General features: G+C 38.0%; 1 long non-coding RNA gene across 2 annotated transcripts in view; it reads left to right on the forward strand.

Moving 5' to 3' along the window:
• Positions 1–16820, forward strand: part of LOC117979964 (uncharacterized) — a 47706-nt gene that overhangs the window by 22438 nt on the left and 8448 nt on the right. For both annotated transcript variants that reach the window (XR_004671049.3, XR_010111967.1), the window contains exon 2: positions 15607–15725. This is a non-coding gene — a long non-coding RNA (uncharacterized LOC117979964). The remainder of the gene's footprint in view (positions 1–15606; positions 15726–16820) is intronic.

Below are 16820 nucleotides of genomic sequence, written 5' to 3' on the forward strand. Positions count from 1 at the left end.
TAAAATGGTACATGAGAAAATATCTATTTAACACCAAAGAAGGCAATATTGGGGGACTTGAGGAACAAAAAAGACAGGTAGAAAACAGATAGCAAAATGGCAGACATATATCCTACCTTATCAGTAATTAAATTAAATATAAATGGGTTATGCTCTCTGTTTGAAAGCAGAGATTGGCAGCATGAATAAAAAAAAGATCCAACTGTATGCCATCTACAAAAGACTCACTTTAGATTCAAAGACACAAGTAAATTGAAAGTAAAGGTTGGATAAAGATATGCCATGCAAATAGTAACCAAAGAGATGGAGTAGCTATACCAATATGAGACAAATAGATTTTAAGACAAAAAATGTCACTAGAGACAAAGAAAGACATTTTGTCATGCTTAAAAGGTCAATCCATCAGGAAGACAAATTTATAAACATATATGCACCTAACAACAGAGTCCCACATTACACAAACTAAAAACTCATAGTTGAATTAAAAAAATAGAAAATTAAAAAACAATAGTTGGGACTCCACTTTCAGAAGGGGAGAGAACAACTAGGCAAAAAAGTAAACAAGGAAATAGAAGACTTAACACTATAAAGCAATGATGCCTAATAGATAACCATAGGACACTCCAACAGCAGAATGCACAATATTCTCATGTACCCATAGAATGAATATCCTCCCAGGTAGACCATATATTAGGCTACAAAAGAAGCCTCAGTAAGTTTAAAGGGATTGAAATTATTACAAAATATGTTATCCAACCACAGTTCAATGACATTTGAAATCAGTAGCAGAAGGAATTTCTGGAAATTCAACATATGTGAAAATTAAACAACATACTCCAAAATAACCAAGAAGTCAAAGAAGAAATCACAAGAGAAATTCAGTCACACTTGGAAATGAATAAAAATGAAAACACGACCATGAAAACCTGCCAAAATATAGGATGCAGCTAAAATGGTACTTAGAGGGAATTTATAGAAATATAAATTATAAATTCAAATTCTATCAATTAAACAGTCAATCAATAACTCTTTAGATTTAGTAGAAAATCCTAAAGAATCCACTAAAAATCTGTTAGAACTAGCAAACTATTTCAGCAAGATTGCAGGATACAAGATCAACATACAAAGGTCAACATACAAAGATTAATTATAGTTTTAGACACTTGCAATGAGCAATCAAAAAATAAAATTTAAAAAATTCCATTTATGATGTTATCAAAAATAATTAAAAGAATAGGAATAGATTTAACAAAAGAAGTACAAACCTTATAGTCTGAAAACCAGAAAATATGTTTGAAAGGAATTAAAGAAGGTCTAAATAGAAGAAATCCTATGTTTATGGATTGGAAGACTAAACATTGTTAAGATGACAGTATGCCCCCAATTAATCTACAGATATGATACAATTCCTATTAGAATCCCAGTTGACTTCTTTATAGAAACTGTCAAGCTGATTCTAACATATGTCAAGAGATATTAATAGCCAAAACAATCATGAAAAGGAGGAACAAAGTACAATAGCTCACACTTCCCAATTTCAAAACCTACTACAAAGCAATGGTTATCAAGACAGCATGGTACTGGCATAAGAATAGACATGTAGATTAATGGAGTAGAACCGACAGTACAGACATTGGTCCTACATTTATGGTCCACTGATTTTTGACAAGGGTGCCATAACCATCCACTGGGGAAAGAATAGTCCCTCCAACAAATGTTGCTGGGACACCCGGATAGTTACAAACAAAAGAATGAAGTTTACACTGTATAAAAAACTAACTCAAAGTAGATGAAAGACGTAAATGTAATAGCTACAACTATAAGACTCTTAGAAGAAAACACAGCCAGTAGGTAAATCTTCATGACCTTGGATTTGGCAAAGCAGTCTTAGATATGATACCAAAAGCATAAGTAACAAAAGGAAAGACAGATAAATTGGACTTAATCAAAATGAAAAACTTTTATGCATCAAAGGACACCAACAAGGAAGTGAAAGGCAGCCCACAGAATGGGAGAAAATATTTGCAAATCATATATCTGATAAGGGACTTGTACCTAGAATATATAAAGAACTCTTACAACTCAGTAATAAAAGACAAGTAACTCAATTAAGAAATGGGACCTAAATAGTCATCTCTCCAAAGAAGATATACAAATGTCCAATAAACACATGAAAAGATGCTCAGCATTATTAGTTATCAGAGAAATGCAAATCAAAATCTTTTTGAGATATCACTTTAAACCCAGTAGGATGGCTTGAATCGAAAAGCCAGATAATAACAAGTATCACTGAGGTTGTGGAGAAATCAGAACCTTTATACACTGCTATTGGGAATGTAAAATGGTGCAGCTGCTGGCAGTTCCTCAGATGATTAAACATAGAGTTACCGTGTGACCCAGGAGTTCCATCCAAGAGAAATGAAAACACATATCCACATAAAAACTTGTACATAAAATTTTACATTATTTTTAGTTGACACATAATAATTGTACATATTTATGGGGTACAGTGTGAGATTTCAATACATGTATACAATATATGTGCAATGATCAAATCAGGGTAATTAGCATATCCATCACCTCAAACATTTATTATTTCTTTGTGTTGGAAACATTCAAAATCCTCTCTTCTAGTTATTTGAAAATAAACAATAAAATATTGTGAACTATAGTCACCCTATAGAGCTATAGGACACTAAAACTTATTCCTCCTATGTTGCCATACTTTTGTATCCATTAACCAATCTCTCCTTATTCCCCTCTCTTCCCACATTTACAGCCTTGAGTAATCACTATTGTACTCCTTATTTCTATATGAACTTTTTAAAGATTCCATCCAACCCCACCGGAAATGAGGAAAAATAAAAAAAATAAAAAATTAAGATTCCATATGAGTGACAATATGTGTTACTTATCTTTTTTGCCTGGTTTATTTCACTTACTAACGTAATCACGGCTATACTAATTTACATTCCCACCAACAGGGTGTAAGAACTCCCTTTTCTCCATATCCTTTCTGACATTTGCTATTTTTTGTCTTTTTGATAATTGCCATTCTAACTAGGGTGAGATGATATCTCACTGCGGTTTTGATTTGCATTTCCCTGGTAAGTGATGTTGAGCATTTTTTCATATACTTCTTGACCATTTGTATGTCTTCTTTTGAGAAATGTTCAGTTCCTTTAAAAATCAGATTATTATTATTATTATGTTGAGTTGTTTCAATTCCTTGTATATTCTGCATATTAATCTTTTGTTGGATAAATAGTTTGCAAATATTTTCTCCCATTCTGCAGGTGGTCTGTTCATTCTGTTGATGGTTTCCTTTGCTGTGCAGAAGCTTTTTAGTTTGACAGAATTTCATTTATCTATTTTTGCTTTTGTTGTCTGTACTTTTGAGGTCTTATCCATAAAATCTTTGCCCAGATGAAGGTCCTGAAGCATTTTCCCTGTTATCTTCTGGTAGTTTCTTAGTTTTGATCTTACATTAAAGTCTTTAATCCATTTTGAGTTGCTTTTTGTATATGGTGAGAGATAGGGGTTTGGTTTCATTCCTCTGCATCTGGATATCTAGTTTTCTCAGCACTATTTGTTAAAGAGACTATTCTTTCCCCAATGTATGTTCTTGGTGCTTTTGTTGAAAATCAGTTGGCTGTAAATATTTGGATTTATTTCTGGGCTCTCTGTTCTATTCCATTGGTCTATGTGTCTGTTTTTATGCCAGTACCATGCCATTTTGATTATTATAGCTTTGTAGCATATCTTGAAGTCAGGTAGTATGATGCCTCCAGCTTTGTTCTTTTTGCTTAGGAGTGCTTTGGCTATTCAGGGTCCTTGGTGGTTCCATATAAATTTTAAGATTGTGTGTTCTTGTATGTGAATTTTTATAGCAGCATTATTCATAGTAGCTGAAAGATAGAAACAACCCAAATGTCTATCAGCTGACAAATGGATAAATAAAATATGATGCATACTATAATGGAACATTTTTAAACCATAAAAAGAAATAAGGTACAGATAAATGCTACAACTTGGGTAAACCTTGAAAATACACTAAGTGAAAGAAGCCAGACACAAAAGTCTACGTATTACATGATTCTATTTATAAGAAAGTCCAGAATAGGGAAATAGATGAAGACAGAAGGCAGAATAGTGATTGCTTTGGGCTGCAGGAGAGATAGCAGCCCAGAGGGAGGGTTATAACTAAAAGACGTATCACCTTTTTTGAGGTGATGAACTGTTCTAAAATTGGCGATGGTTGCACATATCCGTGAATTAAATCTTTGAACTAAAAATCATTGAGTTGTATACTCTAAATGGGTGAATTGTATGGTATGTAAGTTATAGCTCAGTAAAGCTGTTTTTTTTTTTTAAGATATCAAATCTACAATCTCATCTTCCATCTTAAAGTAGAAAAAGAAGAACAAGGCCGGGTGTGGTGGCTCACACTTGTAATCCCAGCACTTTCGGAGGCTGAGGTGGGTGGATTACTTGAGGTCAGGAGTTCCAGACCAGCCTGGCCAACATGGTAAAACCCCTTCTCAACTAAAAATACAAAAATTAGCCAAGTGTGGTGGCACATGCCTGTAATCTCAGCTCCTTGGGAGGCTGAGGCAGGAGAATTGCTTGAACCTAGGAGGGAGGCGGAGGTTGCAGAGAGCCAAGATCATACCACTGCACTCCAGCCTGGGTGACAGAGTGAGACTCTGTTTCCAAAAAAAGGAAAAGAACAAATGAAACCCAACATAAACAGAAAGAAAAAAATTAGACTGGCAATAATGAAATAGAGAATAGAAAAACAGTAAAGAAAATCAACAAAGCCCAGGTGCAGTGGCTCACACCTGTAATCCCAGCACTTTGGGAGGCTGAGGCGGGTGGATCACAAGGTCAGGAGATTGAGACCATCCTGGCCAACATGATGTGAAACCCCATCTCTACTAGAATACAAAAAAAAAAAAAAAATTAGCCGGGCATGGTGGTGCACACCTGTAGTCCCAGCTGCTTGGGAGGCTGAGGGAGGGGAATAGTTTGGACCTGGTAGGCACAGGTTGCGTTGAGCCAAGATTGCGGCACTGCACTCCAGCCTGGTGACAGAGCAAGACTCCATCTCAAAAAAAAAAAAAAAAAAAAAAAAAAAATCAACAAAACTAAATGCTGGTTCTTAGAAAAGACCAACAAAATTGAGTGAAAAAGTAACTAATAGGAAGTCAAATAAGAATAATAAGAATTATTTTTATTATCTTTAGAGATATGGTCTCATTCTATTGCTTAGGCTGGAGTGCAATGATGTGATCATGGTTCACTGCAGCCTTGAACTCCTGGGCTCAAACGATCCTCCCACCTCAGCTTCCTAAATAGCTGGGACTATAGGCGTGTATCACCACACCTGGCTAATTTTTAAATTTTTAGTAGAGATGGGATCTAGCTATGTTGTCCAGGCTAGTCTTGAACTCCTGGCCTCCAGCAATCCTCACGCTTCAGCCTCCCAAAGTGCTGGGATTACAGGTGCAAGCCACCGCACCTGGCCAAATAACTATTTATGTACTTGGGAAACTGGATTTGAGACCTAAATCTGCTACTAAGTTTCTGATGTGAGTTTAAGAATTTTCCTTAACCTTCTTAGGTTTCACTTCCTTATCTTTAAAATTAAAGCAGTTCATATGGATTCAATAAACTCTATTTCAACAAATTCAGCATTAGCAAGGTCCTACCATTAATAAGATATAATTCCTGTTGTGCCAGATGTGGAATTATTCTGTTTTGCAAACTGACCTAAGCCAATCTGGCTATTGTCAACAGACAGATTCTCTCAGTAAATGTTGGTACCTGTGATCATTAGAGGTGGGTGGAAGCTGTATCTCCTTTGCTACAACCTTGCTACCTAGAGCTATTTTTTGATAAAAGCAAGCTTTGAATCAAATTTTGCCTCAGGTACAAGGATCTATTGTTCCGCAAGCACAAAAACAATTATATAGCCAGTTCATATAAGCACAGTGAAGTCCTCATTCTCTCTCCTTTTAGGTTTCTGAGCAAGATGCTTGCATGAAAGATTCAATCTAAGGCCAATGCAAAAATATTGTGAAAGCAGCAGGATCAGCTAGCCTTCCAGTTGGGTGAGGCAATCAAATTCTTTGTTTTGATGTAGGTAGGGGGAATCATAGCGTTGAATGCACTTCTATTTCTAGAGTCAATTCTAAAGATGTTAAGCTGCTAGTCTTGGCTGATTCTTACATCAAAGGGCAGAAGTGACTGCACAATTTATTAAGCTAACTACACATTAAGAACATCACTCATTTCACCAATGAAACATTGTATCTAACCTTGTATCAGCTATCTGTTGCCACAGTGATACTGCATAACAAAGAATCAGAAAGTCTTAGTGCATAAAAAATAAGTTTATTGCTAAAGTGCCTGAGTTCAGTGGAGGGTCAATTAAGCAGCTTATCTGATCTTGCCTGGGTTTGCCTACATATGTGGGGGTCAGTTGGCTGTTGGCTGGGGCTACTGGGGCAGCATAGTTTTGTTCCATGTGCCTGTCGTCCTCCAGAAGACTATGCAGGGCATGTTCTCATGGTGATAACAGAGATGCAAGACCAAATAAGCTCAATCAGCAAGCTCTTTCCAAGTGTGTGCTGATGTCATGTCTGCTAACATCCTATTGGCCAAAATAAATTATGTGACTGAGCTAGAGTCAAGGGGTGGGGCAAACACACTCTCCATAGTGGAAGGGCACTGGTGTTCTCACTGTGTTATTCTCTGTAATGTTGCTTGTTTCTGTTTTTGAATTAGGTGTAGAATTTTAAAAACCCAAGATAAAAGCAGTGAACATCATGTTGCTTTCATTATCCAAGGTCTGTGGCTGTGAATTAACACATGCCATGAGTTCATATGTCAGAAAACTGCTTCAGTATTGTATTCTAGTCATTGGTGTCCATGGAGGAAATATTTATCTACTGTTACACATCTTTATCAGCAGTGTTAGATACCATGGTTTAAATGGTACTGGAAAATGATTTTTAAATCTGGCTTATCTTTTGAGGCTATCAGTCTTCAAATAGTGAGTCTTGCTGGGGCTCTATTAACTAGGCCAAATCAAGAACGCTTTGCTAACCTGTGAAGTTGGAGAATAGAAATGGAGAAAGTTGAACATCATATAAGCTAATTTTTGTATTGTCCACTTGGTGGTAGAATTGTTTTCAGAAAGTAGTGTGAAGAGTAATGAGCCAAGTAAAAGAGAAATAGAATGTTATGAATTCTTAGCCAGGAGAAAAATGCAGCACGTTTTAAGTAGGTATTCTAATCAGCATTATTACTTTTATTAAAGTATAAAAGATAGTATAATCCAGGGTAGGTGTGTTTATATAATAAGTTTTAAATGTTTTTAATTTTTTTTAAGGAGTAGTGATAATTCTATTTCCCAACACATCAAATGAAGCTACTTGCTTACTGGTTAGAGTTCAGTGCTCAGAAATACAGATTTTAGAGATTGTCTTAATTTGGGTATTCCTTAGCACCATTTAATCTTTTCTTTCTCCTATTAAAATTAGAAAAGTTCTTGTATATAACACTACTCTTACAATGTTATGTAAGTCCTTCCTACTCAAATTGTGCCGGGAGTTCACAATCAGTCTGGGCAATATGGCAAAACCCTGTCTCTACAAAAAAGAAAATACAGAAATTAGCCAGGCATGGTGGTGCACACCTGTAGTCCCAGCTACTTAGGAGGCCGAGGCAGGAGGATTGATTGAGTCTGGGAGGTCGAGGCTGTAATGAGCCGTGATCATGCCATTGCACTCCAGCCTGGGCAACAGAGCAAGACCCTGTCTCAACAAAACCCCCAAAACAAAAAACAAAAAACAAAGTGTGGTGAGCAACATTGGCATCACTTGGGAGCTTGTTAAAAACATGTGGAATCTTGGCTTTCATTCCACATCTACTCAAACAGACTGAAATTTAACAAGGAGAATCTCCCAGGTGATTTGAGTATAGTTTTACATGCACTGTTCTCCACTGGTAGAATGCAAACAGTGGATGATGAGGTACGAAGTGAAGAAAAGTGGGACAGATATCAGGACTGGAACCATTTAACAGGTATTCATGGATCTATTCTGAACTTTCACTTGCCCATGCTCCAGCACTGTAGATTGTGTTTAAGAAGCCATCTGTAGTTCTTTTAGATTCTAAAAGAAAGAAGGCAGAGTGTGTCACTAATTCACCCACTTATCAATCAATCATCAAAATACAGGAGATTCTATTTTGGCCTAGCCAGCCACTGATGGTGTGACATTTGGTAGGGCATTAATCTCTGAGTCCTTAGCATCCTTATCTGAAAACAATGAGATGGTTGGGCAAGTTCATCCTTTTCAGCTTTTTGGAAGATGCTATGCTTTTAGGCAGGGTTGATAGTCAACTGGTAAACACAGGTGGCCCTGTCCCCATCTTTAGACTGGGTTTTGTTTGGACTGGCTGGTGCCAGTCACCTACTGGTACTTAGGTGGTTTGAATATTTTTCCAAACAATGATTATAGGGGAACTTGCCAGGTGCAGTGGCTCTGCCTGTAAGCCTAGCACTTTGGGAGGCCAAGATGGGAGGATCGTTTGAGCCTTGAAGTTTGAGACCAGCCTGGGAAACATAGCAAGACTCTGTCGCTATCAAAAAAATTTTTTAGGCTTGGTGCAGTGGCTCACACTTGTAATCCCAGCCCTTTGGGAGGCTGAGGTGGGCAAATTGCTTGAGCCCAGGAGTTTGAGATCAGCCTGGGCAACATGGTGAAACCCCATCTCCACTAAAAACACAAAAATTATCCAGGTGTGATGTTATGTGTCTGTAATCCCAGCAACTCGGGAGGCTGAGATGAGGGGATTGCTTAAGCCTGGGAGGTCGAGGCTGCAGTGAGCTGTGATCATGCCACTGCACTTCAGCCTGGGTGGCAGTGAGACTCTGTCTAAAAACATTTATTTTTCTAAATTTAAAAAATAATGATAGGGGAGCTAAGTGTCAGGGACTGTTAGGGACTAAGTAGTACCATCATAGGTTCCAGAGTACTTGTTTGTCATGGACTCAGATACATGTCTATGTAGAACTGAGGAATCAGAAAGTTGAATTAGGCAGAGCAGAGAATGGAAGGTACATGGGCTTTAGTGTCAGTCTTGGGTTTCTATGCTAGTTCTGTTGTTTACTAGTTATATGGTTTTGAGTATATTACCTGAAATCACTTAGTATCTTTTTTAGGCTATAACATGAGATTAACATAATAATAACATGTACCTCAAAGTAAAATTGTGAGGAATTAATAAGAGAATTTATGTAGAGGGTCTGGCAAGTGGCAGATGCTCGGTAGATGTTAGTTTCCTTTTCACATGTGTGTCCATACCCAAATAGCTTGTATGTAGAGCTTTACTTCTGCAAACTTCTATAAGGTGATACAGCAAATGAACAAAGACACCAGGTACCTTAATAAATTACAAAAAAAGCTAATCATTAGGGCAATTCTAGTTGGGGTGGAGGGAGGTTATACATTCACCTGAAACTCTTGCCAAAATCAAAGATGGACTTTCTTCTTTCAGCCAGTGATCTTTCAACATTTTTGCTTGCATGCTCTCTTCAAGCATTTTGAAAAAAACAAACACAAAAATAGCTATGTATTCCACATACATTTTAGAGTTGACATCTAAAATTAATCATCATAAGTTTAAATAGTTGCAAAGGATGTAATTTCTGGCATAATATAAATATTACCATTTGAAAATAAAACTATTGTTTATCTATCATAGATTAGAATATTTAAAGCAAGAAGCAAGAAGCACACTGGGAAATACCAATTTACAAGGTGGACCATTCTGAATTTTTACAGTTCTTAGTGAGAAACAGCTTGGTGAGGACTTGCTTTCCCAGCATCTCATTCTGTGTCCTGGGTGCTCCTTTAGGTTTATTTCAAGGAAGAGAAGGTGAAAGTTTACATATTTATTCCTGACAGTTCAACGCTGCATCTTTGAATAAAAGCTGGGGTTGGCAAACTTTTTTATTTTTATTTTTTTGAAGAGGAGTCTCGCTTTTGTCACCCAGGCTACAGTGCAATGGCACGATCTTGGCTCACTGCAACCTCTGCCTGTCAGGTTCAAGCAATTCTCCTGCCTCAGCCTCCCGAGTAGCTGGGATTACAGGCGCCTGCCACCACACCTGGCTATTTTTTTTGTATTTTTAGTAGAGACGGGGTTTCACCATGTTGGCCAGGCTGGTCTCGAACTCCTGACCTCAGATGATCCGCCTGCCTCTGCCTTCCAGACTGTTGGGATTACAGGCGTAAGCCACCGCACCTGGCCGGCAAACTTTTTCTTTTCTTTTTTTTTTTTTCTTTCTTTATTTTATTATTATTATACTTTAAGTTTTAGGGTGCATGTGCACAATGTGCAGGTTAGTTACATATGTATACATGTGCCATGCTGGTGTGCTGCACCCATTAACTCATCATTTAGCATTAGGTATATCTCCTAATGCTATCCCTCCCCACTCCCCCCACCCCACAACAGTCCCCGGAGTGTGATGTTCCCCTTCCTGTGTCCATGTGTTCTCATTGTTCAATTCCCACCTATGAGTGAGAACATGCGGGTTTGGTTTTTTGTCCTTGCGATAGTTTACTGAGAATGATGATTTCCAATTTCATCCATGTCCCTACAAAGGACATGAACTCATTATTTTTTATGGCTGCATAGTATTCCATGGTGTGTATATGTGCCACATTTTATTTCTCAAACTTTTTCTTAAAGGACAAAATAGTACATACTTTAGGCTTTGAGGGTCATACAGCCTCTGTTGTAATTACTCAGGTCTCCCATTGCAATGTGAATGCGGCCATAGGCAATACATAAATGAATGAACAGGCCTATGTTCCAATAAACTATGTACTCTTTTAGCAGTCACTCCTCATCTCCCCCATCACACTCATAACCCCTATCTCCCATCCTCTGCCCCCATCCCTAGGCAACCACTTACCTACTTTCTGTCTCTGTGCATTTACCTATGCTGGACTTTTGGAAGCCTAGAGCTCGCTCTGTGATTTTGTAAAAACCCAATTCTCTATATTAAATCTCTTTTTGCTTAAAATGCCTTGAGTGGTTTCTGTTTCTTGTACTGAACCCTAAGTGGTTCAGAGTTAAAGGAGAAAAATGAAGAATTTTCATCTTTTAAAGAAGAGGTTTTTTTTTTTTTTTTCTGAGAGGGAGTCTTGCTCTGTTGCCCAGGCTGGAGTGCAGTGGCATGATCTTGGCTCACTGCAACCTCTGCTTCCTGGGTTGAAGTGATTCTCCTGCCTCATCCTCCTGAGTAGCTGGGATTACAGGCATGTGCCACCACTCCCAGCTATTTTTTTTTTTTTAAATGGAGTCTCGCTCTGTTGCCCAGACTGGGGTGTACTGGTGTGATCTTGGCTCACTGCAACCTCCACCTCCCAGGTTCAAGCTATTCTCCTGCCTCAGCCTCCTGAGTAGCTGGGATTACAAACACGCACCACCACGCCCAGTTTAGTTTTGTATTTTTAGTAGAGACAGAGTTTCACCATGTTGATCAGGCTGGTCATGAACACTTGACCTTGTGATCCACCCGCCTCGGCCTCCCAAAGTGCTGGGATTACAGGCGTGAGCCACTGTGCCTGGCCTAATTTTTGTATTTTTAGTAGAGATTGGGTTTCACCATGTTGGCCAGGCTGGTCTTGAACTCCTAGCTTCAAGTGATCCGCCCTCCTCGGCCTCCCAAAGTGCTGGGATTACAGGCGTGAGCCACTGCGCCTGGCCAAGAGCTTGTTTTTTAATGAGTGATAATGAGTCTCAAATTGCTATATTTAGATTCAATTGTACACATGTTAAGACACCAATACTTACAGCACGCCAAAAATTATCCTTTTAAACTAATTATATTTATAATAAAAATTTAGATGTTTCACTTAAAACTGTGCAGAAGAGCACTAAAGTCATAATGGCAAGCTCACTAGTTTTGCAAATTTCTTAGAGGTGAAATGCAAGTGCAGGAGTCTGAAGACTTGCTTCAGGCTGCACATGATTATCTCCAGAATGTTCTTGGAACCTAAGCCTTTGACTTTATACTTTCTGGCTTCATTCTTTAAAATATGTCTATTAGCATTACAAGTCATTTTTGTTTGATTCCTTAAATGTCAAAACACCATGTATTTATTATTTAAAACTTTCTAACAATACAGACATGAAGGTTCTACCTTTAACTACACTTTCTAGGGGTCACCGTAATTAACATATTTTATCCTTTGAGATCTTTCTCTGAGACAGGAGCTGTAAGGGAAACTTACTCTGTATAGTAGATGACTTCTTGAGGTGTCTCCAAGGATCTAAGATCTACATACAAAATTAGTGTATTTCTTTGAAAGCCTAGCACAGTGCCCTACCTGTGGTACTTAAATGAATCTTTGTTGATACTCTTCTCCAATTTAAATGATTCAGAGCCGTGACAAGGAGTTAAAAAGTAAATCATTTAAGACATGAGTCTGAACTGCACATCTTTATAAGATCCTCTGCACAGCCAGTGCTTTTTTTTTTTTGTAATTACGTTATTCACCTTTTAAAGAATGTGGATACCTATAACACAGAAATAACAAATGTCTTTTTTTGTCAAGTGTTATTTTTGTGACGTGAACAAAATGAGGTGATTCTTTATGCTATATCATATTCAGTAAAAATAATACTGATAATACCTGAATTTATAATTGTTTTATTAAGTGCTTTATATTTTACTTCATAGGACTTTGAAATGTATCTTATTTGATCCTAGTGAGGCAGACTTAATAAGGTCATGCACATTTTAGAGATGAGTAAATAGAGGCTAACAGAGGTTCATCAACTTGTGAAGGTCACACAGTTAGTGGTAGAACTTCAACAAAAACATTTTGACCTTAATGTTCTTTTCCCTATGAATGCACCTTACATTGTCTAGCAATTGCCTTTATTAATTGGGTAAGATGACTTTGGGGGACAATTTTGAGACAGTTGGCATATGCCTCTGCAATTTTTGCTTATTATTGCATCACTTTCTCGTTTTGGAAGCCAAATGATAGTTTAGCACAGTTACTATAACTCAATAAATTAGTTGTGGCCTGATGAGGGTGCTCTTATCCAATGCATGATTTGAGAATTGATGTTCAATCTAGTTTATAACATCACATATTGCTTAAGTAAATGAGTGTGTGAGTATATTTATCTTGGACCAAATAGAGTATTTTAGTTTAGATCTTCCTCTCTTTTCCCACCTGTGCAAAGAACTGGAACCTCCACTTTCCCCCTTATTCTGAAGACACCACACTGTAGTTTTAAAATAATAATGAACCTTCCAGAGATCAGATTGATTTAACTCTGATTCTGGAGGGAGAGTATGGGAATATGGGAAGGGAGGCTGGATCTGTCCAGCACTGAGAATGGTCAGCAGCTGAGGAAACTCCTTTAAAAAGCCCTTCTGACCCTCTTCTCCCAACCCGAGTCCTAGCAGTCCAGGCATCACATAGGTAGGATTCCTTTGTGCACGTCCTCAGCTCTTAGATTAGCTTCCCTAAACTTTTGGCTGATGACAAAAGTTCTGAAGCGTAGATCTGTCCTTCTTGATTTACTGATGGAAAAATTACCTTTAGGTTCTGCTTTTGTATCCTATCTGCTCATTTATGGACTGACATGGATAACGCCTTCCTGGCTGGACCTTCTTCTCCGCTTCCGCCATCATACACACACACACACACACACACACACACACACACACACACACACACACACACACACACACACGTCTCTCTCGAGCAGGTGCCGTTCCACCCCCTAATCCTGGGAGGCTCTAGATAGTACAGGAACATCCTGTGCTCTGTCAACCCATTAAGCACTTTCATTGGCTTGCCTCTGGACAATACAATAATTTATTGAAACCCATTATAACTTGGAACATTTGATTCCTTAAATTAAATAGTATCAGACAGCAGTGACTCTGCCACTTCCTAGCCTGGAAACTCTGGACAAGTTACCTAACTTCTTTAGTTTTCGGTTTCCTCTTTTACAGAGTAGGGCTAATATGATAGTACCTACCTTAATGTGTGGTTGTGACAATTTAAAGATTCTGTAGGAAAACCAGTTCGCTTATGGCCTGATCATTATGTCTAGAATATCCTTTAAAACAAACTGACTTTATACTTTGTGGCTTCAGTCTTTTAAAAAAAGTTTTTTAACTTTTAGAAATAATTTTTCTTTGATTCCTTAAATCAGTGGTCCCTAACCTTTTTGGCACCAGAGACCAGTTTTGTGGAAGACAATTTTTCCATGGACTGGGGAGGTGGGGTGCAGGGACATGGTTTTGGGATGATTCAAGTGCATTACATTTATTGTGCACTTTATTTCTATTATTATTACATTGTAATATAAAATGATGTAATTATACCACTCACCATAATGTAGAATCAGTAGGAGCCCTGAGCTTGTTCCCTGTAACTAGACGGTCCCATCTGGTGGTGATGGGAGACAGTGACAGATCATCAGGTATTAGATTCTCATAAGGAGTGTGCAACCTAGATTCCTCACAGGCACAGTTCACAATAAGGCTTGTGCTCCTATGAGAATCAAATGCTGCTGCTGATCTGACAGGAGGCGGAGCTCAGGCAGTAATGGGAGCCATGGGGAACAGCTGTAAATACAGATGAAGCTTTGCTCACTCACCTGCCACTCACCTCCTGCTGAGCAGCCCAATTCCTAACAGGCCATGGACTGGTACTGGTCTGTGGCCTGGGGGTTGGTGACCCCTACCTTAAATGATAAGACATCATGTATTTATTATTGATATATGACAAATACTCAGTATTGTTAAACATACTTGGTCATAGGCACTAACTTTAGGGACCAGGGTATTTTGGAGTGGGGGCAGGACTAGTAAGAATAATCTTAGGAACAATAGCTTGAAATAGGGACCAAAGAATAGATCCTATAAAGTCAAAAGCAAGAACTTAATGATAAAAACTTAGGGTAGGGGGAGAGATTCAGGGTCCACACAGGAAATTAGTTATCATTTTGGGATATAGCATCTTGGGTATAAGTGGCAGTAAAGGGTGCTCGGATTACATTGGGAATCCCAGTCATTCCCTCCCTAAGCAGCCTAATAGGAAGGATGACTCAGTGTGAAACCTACCCAGGTTGAGTGCTGGAGCAGCTCAGGGAAACTCGGATCAGTCCATGCATTATACTCAGAAAGGCAGAGGTAGAAAAATCTACAGATTGGCACCTGAAATGATAAAATACAAGTATTTGCCTTCCTCCCCCAGCGTTTTACTCTTTCACAGTTTATTTTTATACATTTGAGATGATGTAGGTGCCCAGGATTTTTCTAGTCAAGAAAGTGCTCATTTGGAGATCTCAGATATTTTTGGTTTGGCACACTCTTTATAGTAATGGATTACTGAATTCCAGAGCATTTGAAATGATACAATTGATATGATTTTTAGTGCTGAAAAAAGAGGACTCTCCCAATATATATATAAACTTTCAGTGATGTTCTTTTTCTTACCATCACTAAGTTGGTGTTTTAAACTTATCCTTGTCTTCTTTCTCTGTTTTCAGCTTCTTAAATGCTGCATTGAAAGGATGAAACAGAACGGATGTGAACAAGAGTTCCCTGAGAAAGGACAGCTCTTAGAGAGATAGGATAATTACTGGACTCAAGAAGATACCAAATCATGGTGTGCATTTCTGCGTTGTGTTTGGAAGAGGAACTAGGATTGTTATGAAAAGGAAGGATGTGTTCAACTTAGAAGAATTAAACCTCAACCATCTGTCTCTTCCAAATGGCATTCTTGATTCCAAAATCTTAAGTAGAGTGTAAAGTTATTGATGGATACTGTAGTAGCCAGGCTAAGCTGAGCTATTCAGTGGAACAGATAAACCCGAAAATCTCAGTGGCTTAACACAACAAGATTTATTTCTTTTTAGTATCACAATCTGATGTAGATTGGGTTGGTCTCCTGCTTGGCTTTCCATCAAGTGACAGCTCAGGGATCCAAGTTGCTTTTATTTGGAAACTGTCATCTTGAGAGCATTTTGTTTCCAGCTGTATGGACAGGAGATCCAGAAGGTGTGGAGAAGTGCATCCTTCCTGGATCACAAATGATACATCACTTTAGCTCACATTCCATTGTTAAGAATTAGTGACATGATCCCACTGGGATTCATGGGGTCTGGGATATGGAACACATGGATATTTGGCGAGCATGAACAATCTTTGCAATAGAAACATTACCTCTATTATGTTATTCTGTATCCCTTATCTTCTCATGGTAGATTTCACATAGGATTAGTATCAGGAAAACGTTTTTCTCTCCTAAAATGTTGGTATTCTTCTTTTTTCCCTCTGGAGTCAGGAACTTTAGATTTAATATTAATGACTATCTAATCTGAGATTTTTAGTAGCATCATGTATGCTATTTCTCTATTGTGTTTCTGGAATAGTTTTATTATTGCATTTTAACTGACTAACTGTATTTGATTTTTTAAAAATTGCCATAATCCTTTCTAGTTTTAGCTGTTCATTTAATGAACACTTACCAATAGCAGATGTGTTGATAAGGATGAAGGATGTTTTTGGCTGCAACAGAAAAACTAATAAGTGGTTTAAGCAATAAGAGTTTAATTATCTGACACAAGAAGTCTGGCAGTTTCAGGATAGGTTAATTCAATGGTGTGATATCATAGAGGATCGTGTATACTCACTTTTTCTGTTTTATAAACGTCAACGTTTGATGGTGTTCCCCCTTCCTGTCACATACAGCTTAGTAGTT

This window comes from Pan paniscus, chromosome 3 (assembly GCF_029289425.2).
Source record: "Pan paniscus chromosome 3, NHGRI_mPanPan1-v2.0_pri, whole genome shotgun sequence".
Lineage (NCBI taxonomy): Eukaryota > Metazoa > Chordata > Mammalia > Primates > Hominidae > Pan > Pan paniscus.